Raw genomic sequence first — 17,957 nt, 5'->3', positions numbered from 1 at the left:
GATGAAATTTTTGAAGAAGAATATGACAAGGAGACTGGAAAAGAATCAGTTCGCTACAGTGGACAAGTGCTGAAAGACATCATTGAAACAGATGATGAGAAGGAGAGACTAGCTGACAGTCTCAAGAGTTCTTTGAGTTTGAATCAGCATACTGATATGCTGACAGAAGAAGAGAGATCCGAGCAGCATACTGAAGTGTTGCCAAAGGAAGAAGAGGTACAAAAGCCTTATATTTTTTATTATGATGATTGTCTTATAATTGAATATTTTGTTGCAGAAAATGGAACATATTTGGCACAATGGACAACCAAATGAAAGAAGAAGAGGAAGAACATCTACCAAAGGATGTTAAGAAAGATTTAGCAGAGGAAGAAGGACCATGTGATGATGGGTCAACAACAGATGAAGAAATGGGAGATTGTGTAAAATTTCCAAAGTTTACTCCAAGTAAAATCATTGAGTTATATAGAGAATTAGACTTTCAAAGGAGAAAGTTAGAAGGGCAGAGGATAAATGTTCAGGATAAACTGCTGAAGAAGGATGACAAAGAAGTTGTCATAAATAATAATCAAGAAGAAGTTGATAGGTGCAGGAAACAGAAGCAGGAAATTATTCTGAAAGACAATATATCAGTAGCTGAAAAGGTGCAAGATAATAGTAGAGAAGAGGGTAAGTATGAAAAGGAGGCGATCAGAATAAGTGAAGAATAAGAAAAAAGGAGAGTTCATCAATCAAGAGATGAAAACAGTCAGCAAACTGAGGATATACTGGACAGATAAATTGAATTGATAAGAAGGTTAATGATGAAAGTGTCTTAGAAGAAGACAACCGCAAGGAAAGAGAGGGGTAACAACAAGAAGAAGACAACCGCAAGGAAAGAGAGGGGTAACAACAAGAGGAAGACAACAACAGACTATGGAAGCAGGGCAAGTGGAGCATTGCAGCATAAGTTATGGAGACCTGAAGAACAACAGCATACAACAACAACAATAGAACAAAGGACAAGTAAAGACAAGTTACAAAATAAAGCCTAGGATCCAGGAGGAATCAATTATCCAGACTTATGACCAGGAGGTCATAAATTTTCTTACTTGGGGAGTCTGATGCAGGAGCATTCAGCTCAACATTATCATTGTATTTTAGTAGACATAGGGGGTCTTGTGTTTCAAGGAAGTTGGTTTCCTAAGTATTGAATTAATGTAATTATTTAATGTTTTGAGTGATTTTAATGAGAATAGGGATTAATTGAATATTGTGAGGCATAATTGTAAATATTCTCGAATGTAGGAGAACATGAGAGGTTTAGGATAGTTGAGTGATGAGAGGATTGAGAATTCATTGTAAATCTTAGATTAGGAGTTAGTTCATGATTTTGTGGATTAAAAAGAATCCTTAGGAATGAGGAAGAGATTTAGGAATTTCGTTGAGGAGTTTATGGATCAAAACCAGAAATTGGTTTTAGAATCCCTTTGTATAAATGTAAGCCTAAAAGGCATGATCAGAGGTTATAAAAGTTAGAAGAAAAGGAGAGGTTAGATAGGTTTTGATTGTAAGCCTATGGGCAGATTGTAAATAGAGGCCATTGACATATCAGAAGATCAGGTCAGAGAGGCAGAGTCTCAATATGTAATAATTTGTTTATGTATTTATACATAGAGAATTCGATTATGAGTGCGTAGATGTGTGATTCAAGTGTTGACTGATAAATTATGTGTCTATCAGAGATTCTGCATAATATATGTATGAAGGCAGAGTTCGGAAAATACACAGAGGGGGAGAAGAGAAAGAGGATCGTAGTGGACCTTTGAGACGGTTCGAAGAACCAAAGGATGTTCTGAAGAGACTGTGTTAAATAACACATGCGAAGTTATGCTCAGGAGAGAGTCGCGCAATGGAAAGGCCAGAACCATTGAAAACTGAAAACCACAGAGAAACATTGAAAAGTGGCGTTAAAACCAAGTAAAGAGATAATCAAGAAGTGAAGAGTTGATGCATAGTAACCGTTGGGTCTAACAGATCAACTACAGGGATTATGTCGCAAGGAGCATAGATTCATATCGCATCGGCGAAAACCATTGGAATGAGATTGGAACGGACCATTGAAATATAGTGATAGCGATACACGATTTAATCGCAACCGTCGGATCAGAAGCTAGGTCGACGGTCCCGATGTGATCGCTAATCACATTTCGAGAGGTCAAAGACTGGTGGTAATGGAATGGCGATATTGCAATGGCCGATATGCCGATAGCGAGGAATCACTAATTGGAGATCGGGGAAAGTGAAGATCGGAGCAGCGCTATGAAGGTGGCTTTGATGTGCGGACCCGATGGAGTTCTGAACGCGGTCTTATAATTTTTGAAGTTCGACTGTGCTATCGCATATCGTAGCAGAAGGGATGATAAGAGTTATATGTAGTGTGACTGCGGAAGACTATGATGAGCGATAATGCGATAAAGGCATTCATTGAGAAACATGCTAAGGCAGAGGAAAAGCCAAAAAAGGTATGGTTTGCATTGGGTTTATGTGAATTTCTATTACACAAGGATTATAATAGAAATAAGCGCATAGATGGGTTATGTGGAAAGTCGATATATAACCAAAGTATAAAGGTTTTAGTGGGGATTGGTTATATATATGCGGCTTAAGGTTTAATTAAAGTTATATGCGAAGGTTGAGGGTTAGACAAAGTCCCGATAGGAAGGATTGAATTAAGGCAGACTGTGGTTAGGTTGCCTGATAAAACACTCCGCAAGATTCATAAAAGGGGCCTTAAACCTTTATCTAATGAAGGTATGACCCGATCGGTCATATAAATTTCTGGGGCAAAATGGTTTATGCATAAGTCTATATGCATACTGTGGGTAAAGCAGGGGTAACCCTGCGTCAGTTGTGCTTGGAGAATCTCTTTGTCAGGGGTCTAGGGTTTGGAATTGATCAATAGAAGCTTCAATAAGAGAAATTCATGAAAGGGTTTTCCTCTCAAGAGAAGAGAGGTTTTGGCCCTAACAAAGAGCCAACATCTTGTGTTCTTGTTTTTATGTTTTGGTAACAGTTTGATGAAGTATAAACATATGCACTAATAATAATAATAAGAAGAAGAATAAGCTAATAAGGTAAAGTAAAAATACTCCAAATTTTTTTATCAAGTAATGAAGAATCACACTACACTAATTTGCCCTAGATTCTTCAACAAGATTCATTGTCATATTGAATTAATTCCATATCACAAGATTCACATACAAATTATGTAGAGAGCAAGGTCACATATGCGAGCCACAAATATTATTCTTTAGAGAATACCATGAACAAAGATCACATATAATACCATATGCAAGCATCAATGTGGACCATAGAAAAGTGAACCATAATGAAATTGAATCATAGAAATTATCATACCATATGCGATCCACACATAGATGTATAGTGTGAGTTATAGAGAGCCACAACAAATCAATGTAAACATATGTGGGCGATCACAATGTGAGATACCAATGCAAGCCTCAAAGTTACTATAAAGTGAGCTTCATAACTCCTTGTTACATAGTATTTTGTCACACCTCCTGCACTTCCCTGTGTCATATCCCCGAGTGCCCGAAACTTGGCAATTATGCAGTGTACCCATCCTGATATGCAGTCCAGATCATCCCTGAAGAACTAATGAAAACATGCCTTGATCCTTCCCTGAAGAAATGAGCTCAAAACCTTAATTTCTGGGTCAACGCGACTGTAACATTGCCTACTTGTGCTCATGACGGGTTGCACCATACTAGCCTCACGCTGTCAGTGAAATTTTTACTTGGATTCTCGCGTTGATCCCTAAAAGACAAGTTTTCCCAAAGAGGAAAAGAAGCTTCGTGATCTAGAGGCTTCCAGAACGACGAGCCGGAGGTTGTTCGTTGTGGATGTGGTCGAATTCTCCCAATATTTCCCTTTGATCTTATCCCTATGAGCTTCCTCCTTGAGATGAGGACCTTCCCCTATCTTTGGTGAGATCCTAACTCCCTCTCCCTGCCTATATATTCATTCTCTTCCATTCCCAAATGGTTGGTCTCTGATTATTTGCACCCTGATGCTGAGATAGTGCCTACATGCTATTCACTTTGGCCTGGAGAAGGAGTGATTGGAGAGCTTGAGCTTGGACATTCATTCAAGGAGGGCTTACTAACATCAAGGCCTAGGTTGTATGCTTCCTCTTTTGTTTATTAATACATACAACTGCTGGTTCCCTTTCCATAAATGCTTGTGTCAATGCTTCATTTATCTTAATGCTCCTTGATCTGTTAAGTGGATTACATTCGATTATGCTTGTTGCACTTTTATGCCTTTTTGTGTCTTTGGCCTCTTGTGCAGGTATTCAAATGCTGTCAGCAGTAAGGGTTGAGCCATAGGAGTAAGCGATCAAGATCTTCAACAAAGGAGTGCATTATAGCATCAGAACGAGGTAGGTCTCCTTTCTCTTCTCTCATTTCGATTGTAATTTAGGAAAGTTTCTTGTAGATTGTATCCTTTGTTTCTAGACCCACTCATTGGGCTAGAGGGATCGTCTCTGTCCATAGAGAGGATTTACCTAGACAACACTCCTATACCGTGAGTTAAAGAATATGGAATGAGCCATAGGAATCATATGTGATCGATATAGTTGTGTCATCGAACCATTACATGGATATATCTCTGATCCATTATGTGAGCTTTTGAGTATGAATGAGCCACAAAATAGAAGAGAAAATCATCAAAATGGGAACCTCAGAAATTTATGAGCCACAACAAAAAACACAATATGTCATATAAAATTTGAGCACCAATGGAGAAGGGTAGGCTAGAATTTATAGTTATTTTTTGTGTGTCAAAAGACACGTCTATTAGAGGTAGGACAACATGGAATTTTTAGCGGGAGTATTATTAATTCAAATTTTCTTATATATAATAATCAAATTAATAATAATGTTTCCCTTGTACCCAATAAATATTTCTTTTGACCAACTTTTGGTTCTTCCTTCGACCAATACAAATTTTTCTTTGGGGCTCAAGGATTTGCTCTTTGGGGACTTCGGGTTTCTATGGGAAATTCGTGCCACATTTGCCTCTCTTGTCAACATAAAGTACATCCAAATGTCAAAGAAGAATCAAATAAACAAGACAAAGATACATTGAAGAAATAAACTAGAGTAATAGGTAATAATGATTGTAATTAAGAAGAGTATGGGAATATGTTAATTACTCTCAATTATCATACAATTTCTAGTAAATTTTAAATTTACGAAGAGTTAGTCATGCATGTGTGAGCTAAAATTAGCATAGCCATAATTAGCATTCTAAATATCTTTATAAAGGATTCTACATGAATTTTTTGGGTCTATTTAATCATGTATCTTCAAGCAATTCAATCAAAATTTCAGTTAGAGACCCACAACTCTATTATGTTCTATTGTGTTCTATTATGATGTTTTATTGTGAGTTTTTTTTTGTGTGTGTTTAACTATTGTAGAAATTTGGTTTCTTTCTCTATCCCATCAAAGGTTGGCCAAGAAATTGCAACATGTCAATCTTTCTTGAACAAGCTTGTTCAAAATGCTAAACTTATTTATAAATAAATATTGAAGCTTGTTTTTCTTAGCATACCTCTTATCGAATATTAATACCTTATAAGTAGAAACTAACTTATTATTAATAGTGGTAATTGGGTAGATATTCTAGATGCAACAACCCATTTATAGAGTCATCCATTTATGTTGTTTCAGAAGCCAAAGTAATTCACCTCACACACACTAGTATAAGAAAATAATACAGAGTAACCATTACCATATTATCTAGCATCCCTTTCTATTCCAATATTAATATATATTTCATATGGGATTCCATCATTTTTTTCTTGAATAATAGGGATAATTTTGAGGCAATAAAATCACACCACCCCAAGGATATGTGAGACTTTCCTTTGCTCCTTCGCGTGCGCATAGCTCTGGTGCGACCTAAGTCTCTGCCTCCTTCGCCATGGCCCCAGGAGGGTGCCCCGAGGCCCCTCCTCCTCCGCCTCCTCCACCAGAGATCCTTGCATTCAGGAAGCTGATCGACTCCAACAGTAAACGCCCAGCAAGGGAAACTCAACGCAAGTTTGTAAAGAAACTTGACAGCATCCCCATAATCGCCCTACCTGTTGAAGATTCTTGTAGATCTGCTATGAATTTAGCTGAAAGAGGGCTCATCAGTCAATTTACAGGCCTATGGCCTTCCCCCAAGGCTATTGAGGCATGGGTATAGAGGAACTGGCGACCATTAGTCAAGGAAGGCATCAAAAGTTTTCTGGTTGGTAAGGGCTTTTTTGTCTTTGTTTTTTATTCGATAGAAGATAGAAATCTCATTTTTAGGAATGGACCATATTTCATGGGCCCTCAGGGTCTGTATTTAAACTCATGGTCACTAGACTTCAATCTGACACAAGATGTGCCGTCAGCAGTTCTAGTGTGGGTGCGCCTCCCACATCTAGCACTGCACTGTTGGAACCAAAAGTCACTAGAATCGATTGGCAACAGCCTGGGAAAATACATATACTGAGCAGAGAGAAGGGATCAATACTCATGTGCAAGAATATGCATCGAAGTCGACTTGGAAATAGGGTTACCTGAAGCCATAAAGTTAACAATAGCAGATTGGTCTTATATTGAAGAGTTAGACTACAAGCAACTTCCATTCAAATGCAGACATTGCCATGACTACGGGCATTTCGCAAGATACTGCAAAACAAAAAAGGCAGAGGAAGACCTAGAGAAGTCGAAAGGAGAAAAATGGACCCAGGTACAGAAAACAGTCCCGTCCAAGGCGAGTAACAGAAATAAAGGGAAAGAAGTACCGTTAGAGTCTGGTTCTCCCTTAATAGGAATGGTACAAGCAGAAGGAAGAGGAGAACAGCCAAGGAAAACAGCTTTAATAAACCCATTCAAAACCCTCAACACATCAACAGAAATTCCAGAATCAGTGATAGAGGAGATTGAACACCAAGTTCCTCCACCCGAAGTAGAAAAGGATAACGTAGAAGTAACCCAGCTTGATTCCCGAGCAGGAACCTCCTCCTCACCTACCTATGCAAAAATGAAAAGGAAAAGACCTCCGTAAACCTATGGGTCATCAGAAGATGAGATATTCGAGAGATCGTCGAAAAGAGTTGGGAGGAAATCTCATAAGGAAGCTAGGGAAGAAGAAGAGGAGAGGCAAAAAATGCAAGGCAACCAATCCACCATTGAAATGTCCATCGGGAGAAACACCAGAGCAAGGCCCCCTAAGGGGGGCCCAACCCACTCCACTCCCGTTAAATAATGAGATTAGTCTCTTGGAATTGTAGAGGCTTGGGGAACCTGTGAAGGCTGAAGCAGTTAAAGACCTTCTAAAAATAGAAACTCCCGAGATCCTCATGCTCCAAGAGACTAAGATTGAAGGGGAAACCCTTCTTGAGATCAGCAAATTAAAATGGAAAAAAAATGCAGGAAAGGCCATTAGTGCAAGAGGTTCCTCTGGTGGCCTAGCAACATTGTGGTCAGAGGACAAGTTTCAGTTAGAAAGTTCCTTTGAGACCCAACACTGGATTTACACCGAACTCTGGCACCTCTCTAGTAAGCTCACCATCTCTCTCTTCAACCTTTATGTTCCAGTCCTCCTTACCGAGAAGAAAGAATGCTGGCAGACCTTGTCTGATTTCTTAGACATTTACTCCCCTCAGAATATAATAGTGGCTGGAGATCTCAACCTCGTCTTTGATCCAAAAGAAAAGAGAGGTGGCAATAGTGGCAGGGACCAAATGCTTCCATTTGTAGAGGAGCTAATACTTCATTGGGATCTTCTTGACTTCAAACCTACGAAAGGTCTTTACACTTGGACAAATAATAGAGTTGGGGCAGATCACATCTCTGCTCGCCTAGATCAATTCCTAGCACAGAGCTCTTTGTTGCTAGAAAAAAGGCTGATCTCCTCGAAAATTCTCCCAAAGTTGGCCTCAGACCACAAACCTATCCTCTTACAGCTGGAAGAGGAAGAAAATTTGGGCCCTATCCCTTTTAGATTCAACCCGCTTTGGTCAGGGAAAGAAGGGTTCATGGAAATTGTTCTGGGGGCATGGTCCACACCTGTGACAGGATCTCCTAGCTTCGTGTGGGAGCAGAAACTGAAAGAAACCAAGAGAGCTTTGAAAAAATGGATTAAAAAACCCTCAAAATCTCCTACCAACAACATAAAGGAAACAATTAAGCTTTTATCAGATTTGCAAAGGGATTTGGAAAGTAAGGAGATCTCTTCTTCAGATTTAGAAAAAGAACAAGTTGCCCAAATCAAATCATTCCACGCTTTTCGCCAAGAAGAAGAGTTTTGGAGGCTTAAGTCTCGTAGCTTGTGGCTAAAAGCTGGAGACCGAAACACCTCATTCTTCCATAGGAAATATAGAGCTCATCTATCCTAAAATCATATCTTTGAAATCACTTCTTCAGATGGGACTGTTCTCAAAGGTTAAGAACAACTTAAAGAGGCAGCAAAAGATCATTTTCAGAATCTTTATAAAGAGGGTGGGAATGGCTGTGAACAAGTCATCTCTCACTTTCTCTCTCATATTCCATCTTTGGTAAGGAAGGAGGACAACACTTGTCTCTTGAAACCTTTCTCCGAGGAAGAAATTTGCAAAGTAATTTGGTCCATGGAGCTAGACAAGGCACCAGGACTAGATGGATTCTCAATTCATTTTTATAGAATTTGCTGGGAAATAATAAAAACTGATATTTTGAGAATGATTAAAGATTTTCACCAAAAATCTAAAGTGGGAGGCAGTACTAATTCTACCTTTCTTGCATTAATACCAAAAGAAGTGAATCCGGGCACTTTTGATAGGTTTAGGCCAATCTCGCTCTGCAATGCATCATACAAAATCCTGACAAAACTGCTGGCAAACAGAATCAAGCCATTGCTTGGGAAACTCATTTCTCCCACCCAAGGTGGCTTTGTCAAAGGGAGACATATCCTGGACAATGTAATACAGGTGCAAGAAGTCATACACTCTAGTTATCTTCGGCAGGAGCAAGGTATGCTCATAAAGCTAGACATGGCAAACACATTCGACCGGGTAAATCTTTCTTTCCTGTACAAAGTCCTCCTTTCCTTTGGTTTCAGCTCTAACTTTGTCAATTTGATTAAATCTTGTACTAAAAATCCATGGATAGCTCCATTAGTTAATGGCAGGCTAGCAAACTATTTTCAAGCCTCGAGGGGAATAAGGCAAGGCTTCCCTCTTTCCCCTTTCTTGTACATCTTGATGGCAGACTTGTTAAGTAGAAAACTGACAGTTGAAAAGGAAGCAGGGACAAATCTAGGCATCAGGCTGATGAAGGGGCTAAAGCCTCTCAACCATGCCTTATTTGCATATGACTCTCTTCTTCTAGGTGGAGCCTCCATCAAGATAGCCAAAGTCTATAGTGGAATTCTCCAAAAATTCTGCAGCATATCAGGAGCTCTTATAAATAAAAGGAAAAGTACAATATATGGTTGGAATGTGGATCAACATTCAATCCGAAGAATAAACCTCTTCTTAGGATTCTTGGGTTTCGCTTCTTGGGATAAAATCAAATACCTCGGGTTACCAATAACCCTGGGTTCTAACAAATCTTCGCTGTGGACAGATGTAATAAGAAAAATTAAGTCCAAGATTATAGCTTGGGGAGGGCAATGGCTCACCAACGCTGGAAAACTCATCCTTATTAAATATGTTTTATCCTCCCTGCCAATTTATTAGGCTTCCTTTCTTCTGGCTCCAAAGAAGATCACGGACCAGATCTCCAAACTGATCAGGGATTTTCTGTGGAGAGGAGGAAGAGGAAATCAAAGAAAATTTCACTTAGTGAACTGGGACACAGTCAAGCACCCTATCTCTGAAGGAGGCCTGCAGATAAGAGACCCAGGCCTTGCCAATCTAGCTCTAGGAGGCAAAATCCTCTGGACCCTCTTCTCAAACAGCAAACACCCTGTCAGTCAGGTTCTAAAGAAAAAATATCTAAATGGCTCCACGCTAAGAAACCTTCAGATCGATAACAACATCAAAGGGACGATGATATGGCATCTCTATCATCATGGGATCGATTTCTTCCAAAAGCACTTGTATCGTATCCCTGGCAATGGAAAAAAGACAATGTTGTGGCAAGACAGTATAATGGGTTAGTTGCCTCTTGGCAATTCTGAAGTAATCAAAGAAGTCAGGAATTGGTTCATGCAACAAGGAATTCTCACCCTGGCAGACATTTCAACATGGGATGACTCTGGAAACTAGAGAGATTGGAATATTCCACGAGCTCCAGAGCAGCTGTGCATTCAAAAGACACTCCTGGAAGAAGCTTTAACGGGCTTGGCACCAGTCCACTTGCATTCGACGGACAAATGGGGATGGGGAAAGACTGGAATCTACAAGGCAACGCATGGATTCGCCTCTCTTCAAGCTCACCAAGCTCTGATCCACACTGCAGCGTTGTGGAAACAGGTCTGGGACCCTCTTGGTCTCCCCAAAATAAACTTCTTCACCTAGGTTTTAATGCATAGGAAAGTGCTAACTGGTGACAATCTAAGTAAAAGAGGTATTTACATGCCACATTGGTGTTCTCTTTGCTACAAAGCCCAGGAAACCATGGAGCACTTGTTCGTGGATTTCTCATTTGCTCAAGAAGTTTGGGACTGCATCCTTCAAGGCCTCAATGTCTCTGCCCCATCGTAAGTGACAATAGTAACCCTCTTTAGCACTTGGAGAATGCAATACCCCCATGTGACCCAAAGAAAGACAACATGGAACAAAATCTGGAAAGCATTACCTAAATACATCTGTTAGAAAATATAGCTCACTAGAAATGATCAAATCTTCAACAGCATTCTGAATTCCCCTTTGAAGGTGGCAGTGAAAGCAAAAGCACTGCTCCTAGAGACTATGGCCAATCACCCCTTTAAAAATGATAACTCGCTCCTCCCTGAAGAAAAGAAATGGCTGGGAACTTATATATTCCGAGACAGGATAAAGGACACTACTCACCCCAGTAAAACTCTTGTATGGAGATTATGAGATACAGACACAGATTTTCAAGCTTGGTGGAGGAAACAAGGTAAAACAACAATCTTTTTTTATGGTGCCTCCAAAGGCAATCCAGGGACAACAGGAGCAGGCGGAGTGATCTACTCCCCGGATGGTATCCGAGAAGATAGCTTCAGCTGGGGTCTTGGACAGAGAACCAACAACCAGGCAGAAATCCTTGGGCTGCTAAAAGCCTGTCAGATAGCACGTGAAAAAGGAAATAAGGAAATACAAGTCTTTGGGGATTCAGAAATTCTGATAAAGATATTAAATTCGGAGGACCACTTCAGCAATCTGGCGCTTAACAAGACACTTCAAAGGCTGCGATATGTGCTTCAAGATTTCTCCTCCTACCTTCTTTTCCATATCCTATGTGGTTCAAATAAAGAAGCAGACGCAAAAGCAAACCTGGCATGCCTCTTGCCTCAAGGAGCTTTTAGCAAGAATGATGAAGAACCTACATGGATCTCGATCCCGTAATCTAGAGTATATCTACACCTTTGTAAGGATAAGGCCAACGACAACTAAAAGTACTTCTGAATATTGTAATGATAGTTGTTTTGGTTTTGACCCAACCGGTTTTGAAATAATTAGTACAACCGTTATAGTTAAAAAATAAAAAAAATCACACCACCTCGACACTAATGGTGAAATAATTTAAGCTATCAATGCTAGGTGGTTTTTCACCAACAACGCCTTAATTAGGTAGTAAATGTCATTTACCTCATGATAGATATATAGATTGCATAGTCTAACTATGAGATCTTTTTTTTTTTTTTGGCAATATTTTCAGTGAATTTTGTCTAACATATTATGGGGATTTCTTGGAATGAGAATTTTGAACTCTGTGATGCAAATTCCAAGTCCCCCAAGGGTTTTTGAGGATACTAAATCCATTCATACATTAAAAAATGCATTTTAAACAACAAAAATACACAACTTGGGAAATTTTTTATCCCCAAATTCAACCAAAAAAAAAAAAGATAAAAATGTTTAATTGTTGAACTGCTCTTATATTGATAGCTAACTCAATGCAAGTACAATATTATTACTTTTGAGAAAGGTTGTTAAGGCACACTAAGCTCATAAAAGGATGTAGTAGTAAGATATAACTTTGTTGTAGAGAGACTTTTTATAATGATTGGTTTGCTGCTTTTCCATCTTATTTGTTAAATGAAAAATAATATAATATTTGATGGACAAGATGAAAAGACAATAATCCAAAACTTGCTAAATCAAAATAATATCATATTCAATGGACAATATTAAAGATAAAAATAATATAGTATTTAATAGACAGGATAAAAGACAATAATCCAACGTTTACTAAATGAAAATAATATAGTATTTAATATAAAGATAAAATAAAGACTAAATAAATTATTTGTGTTTAATATTTACCTTATAAGTATTAATCAACTATTTAGTGATTTTAATTAGATTCTAAGATTAGAGAATATTATGGAATCATAGAATGTAAATTGAATTGAATTTAATGGTTTATTTTGAAAATATTGTGGAATTAGATAAAATCTAATGGTCAAGCTTATTTGAAAATATTCTAAAAACAACCATAAAAATAAAAATAAAAAATTAACCTGAAGAAGTTACGAGAGCTGGAAAATGCTTTCCTTTCTCGTGTATTTGTAGAGGATTAGTTGTTTATTGACTTACATTATGAATGAAACTTTCCACAGTCCATGTTCTGCATAACAAAATTCTACAGCGAATTTACAGAGAATTGATTGTATTCAGTTCCTGCCTAAAAATCTAATGTTTATGTTTTCTGTTGAGATTTTCTGTTTTAAATAAAATAGGCAAAAATCTCAGTGTGTGACAACAATAGGAATTTGTTGCTAGATTAGCTCCAGGTTGTTGGGAGAGAGTTAATGCATCCTAAATTTGATGTGAGAGGATTTATGAGGCAGTTAGATTCTCCTTGCTATAAAATAGGTATCCATACGGATGGTTTGATGGTGGTGAGAGTTTGTGAGGATTTGATTAATTATGTAATCTCCTGTTTGATTAATAAGATTGCCGATGCCTATGTTTGGTGGACGTAGCCCAGAATGGTTGGGTGAACCACGTTAAACCTTGTGTCTCTTTTATGATGTGTATCTGCTATTGTTTGTCTTTGGTTTAGCTGTATGCTCCAACAATTGGTATCAGAGCGAGTTGGAGGAGCGGCGCAGTTAGATTGACTGTTTGCTGGTGATTGCTGAGCTTGCGTGGAGGTATATGACAGCGCTGGTGCGTGGAGTTTTTCATTATAGATGACAGCGCTGGTGCGTGGAGGTGAATTAGCGGCCAACAGACCAAAGAACCTGCGTGGAGGTCGTTTTTCAACCTGCGTGAACTTGTGTGTTAATGCTCGGTAGTATATTGGTTTTTTGTGTATGTTTTTTGGTGCGGTTTGGTGTTGAACACTGTGCACCCACAAAAACCATATTGTTGTGTGCATTCAGTATTAATTGATTGCTGATTCGATTGATTGCTGGTGCTGGTGGAGACCTGCATGGAGGTTGTTTACCAAACCTGCGTGGAGGTGCGTATGACTGCTCGCGTGTTGATGCATTGATTGCTGGAGGCCGAGAATGCTGAGCCTGCGAGCGTATATATGATTGCGGTGTTTAGAGTGCTCGGTGATACTCTGTTCATTTCTGAGTTTTTTAATAAGTCGCACGAAATCAATATTGTTGTTGCACTCGGTGATCGGTATCAATATTGTTGTTGTGCTCAGTGATCGGTATCAATATTGTTGTTGTGCTCGGTGATCGGTTACAATATTGCTGTTGCAGAGAAATCTGTGGACACAGTTATGCGTTCAGCGGTGGAAATTTTTGATCCCGTGGATAAGGAGTTTGATGATTGCTGCGTTGGAAGCTGCTGCCAGCGTTAAACGGTGCCAGGTGCGCAAGAAACATTCATGAGTGTACTGCCAGATGCGCAGATACGTTTTGTTTTTTTTTTTTCTTTCAGTTTTGGGATTGGCGCGGATTATTCTATAACAATCGCGCCACAATACTGAAATGGCGCGGATTACTCCATAACAGTCGCACCAGTGCGCCAATTTTCTGGTCAGCACGTATTTTAGAGGTATACACGCGCCATTTTGTCAACACTTAGAGCGATTTTTAAATGGCGCGGTTCTTGTGTTCATCAGCAAGCGCCAATTTTTATTTACATTGTTTTTTAAATTAAAATCTGAAATACAAACAACAAAGGCAATTGTACAATAAGGCATAGGCAGTGTGTTATTTATTAACTTCTTTGAAATTGGAGATTCTTTGTTTTAGACGAGATGGCGAAAACTCAGAGTGCCCGATTTGAAATCGAGAAATTTAACGGCAAAAATAATTTCAAGATCTGGAAGGTAAAGATGCATGATCTCCTGGTACAGCAGGGCATGGCAAAGGCATTGTTGGGCAGATCCAAACTGCCTTACCCCGTGACAGATGATGAGTGGAATGAATTGGATGGAAGAGCCTTGAGCGGAATTCGATTGTGTTTGGCTGATGATGTTTTATTTAACATCGTATCAGAGAAGACTGCAGCTGGTTTGTGGATGAAGTTGGAAAAGCTGTATATGACGAAATCCTTGACAAATCGGATTCTCCTAAAGCGGCAGCTATACAGTCTGCGAATGAAGGAAGGTACTTCCATTACTGATCATTTGAATGTTTTTAATACTTTAATGGTGCAATTAGAAAGCATAGAAGTAAAAATTGAAGCCGAGGATAAAGCCATAACTTTATTGTGCTCGTTGCCTGAGTCGTGGGATCATTTTGTGACGTCTATAAGTCTTAGTTCATCCAAAACCATTGAATTTGATGATGTCGTCGGAGCTTTGTTGTCTGAGGAGACCAGGAAGCGGTCGAATGCTGACACCTCTACATCAGAGGCAATGATGGCTAGAGGTCGTTCTAGAGAAAGACGCTCTGGTAAGCGCAGCAATTCGCGTTCAAAGTCCAATGGGAAGAAGAGTAAAGTCAAGTGCTGGTTCTGCGGCAAATCAAGGCATTTGAAGAAGGATTGCTGGAAGCGACAACAAACTTCTAAAGAAGCTTCATCGACAGAAAATAAGGAAGCGAACACGACTGATACAGGTTCAGCATCTGGTTCAGGTATGAGTGACGAAGTCTTATCAGTTAATTTGTCAAATCATGATCAACATTGGTTGCTAGATTCTGGTGCATCAAACCACATGTGTATTCATAGAGACTGGTTTAAGACATATAGATCAGTGAATGATGGAGTCGTGTACATGGGTAATGATGTCACATCTAATATTGTGGGAATAGGGAGTATACAGCTGCAAATGTTTGATGGGACAACCAAAATGTTAACTGATGTAAGACATGTACCAGATTTAAGAAAAAATCTAATTTCACTGGGGGCACTTGATACAAATGGATATAAAACTGTCATTCAAGGTGGAGTAATGAAAATTTACAAAGGTATTTTACTAGTAATGAAAGCTAAGAAAGTAGGAAATCTATTTCAGTTAGAAGGAAGAACAGGGTCAGTTCATGTGTCTACGATGTCTGAACAGGACAGTAGTTCCATTCGCCTATGGCATCAGAGGTTGGGCCATATGAGCGAAAGAGGGTTAAAGATTTTGGCTGATCACAAGTTACTTCCTAATCTAAGATCTGGAAAGTTAGATTTCTGTAAACATTGTCTGTTTGGCAAACAAAGTAAACAAAAGTTTAAAACAGGCAAACATACTAGTAAAGGAATACTTGATTATATCCATTCAGATGTTTGGGGTCCAGCACCTACAACCTCGTATGGTGGCTCGTCATATTTTGTGTCGTTTATTGATGACTTTTCTAGGAAAGTATGGGTCTACATGTTGAAGAGGAAGTCTGATGTTTTTACAGTTTTCAAGCAGTTTAGAGCATTGGTAGAAAACAACACTGGTAGAACTATAAAATGTTTAAGAACTGACAATGGTGGTGAGTTTACTTCCAAGGAGTTTGACAACTATTGCAAGGATGCAGGGATCGAGAGACATAAGACTACTGTGTATACTCCTCAGCAAAATGGAGTTGCTGAACGCATGAACATGACTCTTTTGGAGAGAGCAAGGAGTATGCTGAGTAACGCTGGTTTGCAGAAGGAGTTGTGGACAGAAGTAGTGGCTACAACGTGTTATGTGATAAATCGGTCGCCATCGACAACGATAGGTTGCAAGATTCCTCAAGAGGTATGGAAAGGTCACCCTTGTGATTATTATAAACTCAGAGTGTTTGGTTGTGATGCATATGCTCTAGTGCCTAAACAACTAAATTAGATCCGAAATTGAAAAGGTATGTCTTTGTTGGGTATGGTGATGGAACAAAGGGATTTAGATTGTGGGATCCTACTACCCGCAAAATCATCATCAACAGAGATGTAAAGTTTGATGAATCCTCTCTTGTACAGTTAGATGTAGATAATAAATTGAAACAGGATGATGTATCTGATTTTCAGCACATTCAGTTTGACGACACTTCTGATGATAGTCATGATGACCATAGTTCAGATTCTAGTCATGAATAGATTTCAGAGTCAGATTATGAATAGGGTTCAGATGGAGGTCATGAACAGGTCTCAGATGGTGATCATGAAGAAGTTCCTACAGATGGTAGTCAGCCAATTGTGGAAGCACCAGAAACATCCTTAAGGAGGTCTACAAGGATCAAACGTCCTCCGAGAAGGTATGATGATTATGTTACTTCAGTTTCTTTGACTGCTAACGATGTTGAACCTTTGTGTTATCAGGAAGCTGTAGAAGGTTCAAAGAGTGACAAATGGAAAGCAGCTATGAAGGAAGAAATGATGGCCTTAAGTAAGAATGGCACACGGGATCTGGTTGAACTTCCGAAAGGCAGGAAAACTGTGGGATGTAAATGGGTTTTCAAGGTAAAACAGGGTGTGAATGATTCAGAGGACAGATACAAAGCAAGGCTGGTTGCAAAAGGATTTTCTCAGAAAGCTGGCATAGACTTTCATGAGATATTTTCACCAGTTGTTAAAATTGTTTCAATTAGAATTGTGTTAGCATTAGTAGCTTTGCTTGATTTAGAATTACAGCAACTAGATGTTAAGACTGCGTTTTTACATGGTGATTTAGATGAGGAAATCTATATGGAACAACCGGAAGGGTTTGTTCAGCATCGCAATAAGAAATTTGTCTGCAGGCTCAAGAAGTCATTGTATGGTCTGAAGCAGTCGCCTCGACAGTGGTACAAGAAATTTGATTCTTTCATGTTGAGTCAAAAATATATAAGAAGTGAATATGATCATTGTGTTTACTTTAAGCAGTTAAGTAATGGCATGTTCATTATCTTAGTGTTGTATGTTGATGATATGCTTTTAGCAAGCAAAAGCATTGAATAAATCAACTGGTTGAAGACTCAGATGGCAAGGACATTTGATATGAAAGATCTAGGAGCAGCAAGACAGATTTTGGGCATGGAGATTTTCAGAGACAGGGGCAATGGTAAGCTGTGGCTATCACAATAGAAGTATGTTGAGAAAATACTTTTGAGGTTTGGTATGAACAATGTGAAGCCTGTGTCAGTGCCTTTAGCTTCCCATTTTAAGCTTTCTTCCAGTTTATGTCCTAATACAGATGAAGAAAAGGATTATATGTCTCGAATTCCATATGCCAATGTAGTAGGATGTTTGATGTATGCGATGGTGTGTATGCGACCAGATATTTCACATGCAGTTGGGGTTGTCAGCAGGTATATGGAAAATCCGGGTAAAGAACACTGGTCAGCAGTAAAATGGGTGCTTCGGTATTTGAGAGGCACAAGTAATTATTGTATTACTTACAATAAGAGTAGTGAATCTGTTTGCGGGTATGTTGATTCTGATTTTGCAG

The sequence above is a fragment of the Pinus tabuliformis genome, chromosome Q (assembly GCF_031772625.1).
Source record: "Pinus tabuliformis cultivar Carrire ecotype Pingquan chromosome Q, CPIR1, whole genome shotgun sequence".
Lineage (NCBI taxonomy): Eukaryota > Viridiplantae > Streptophyta > Pinopsida > Pinales > Pinaceae > Pinus > Pinus tabuliformis.
Note: the sequence above shows the minus strand (reverse complement) of the source record.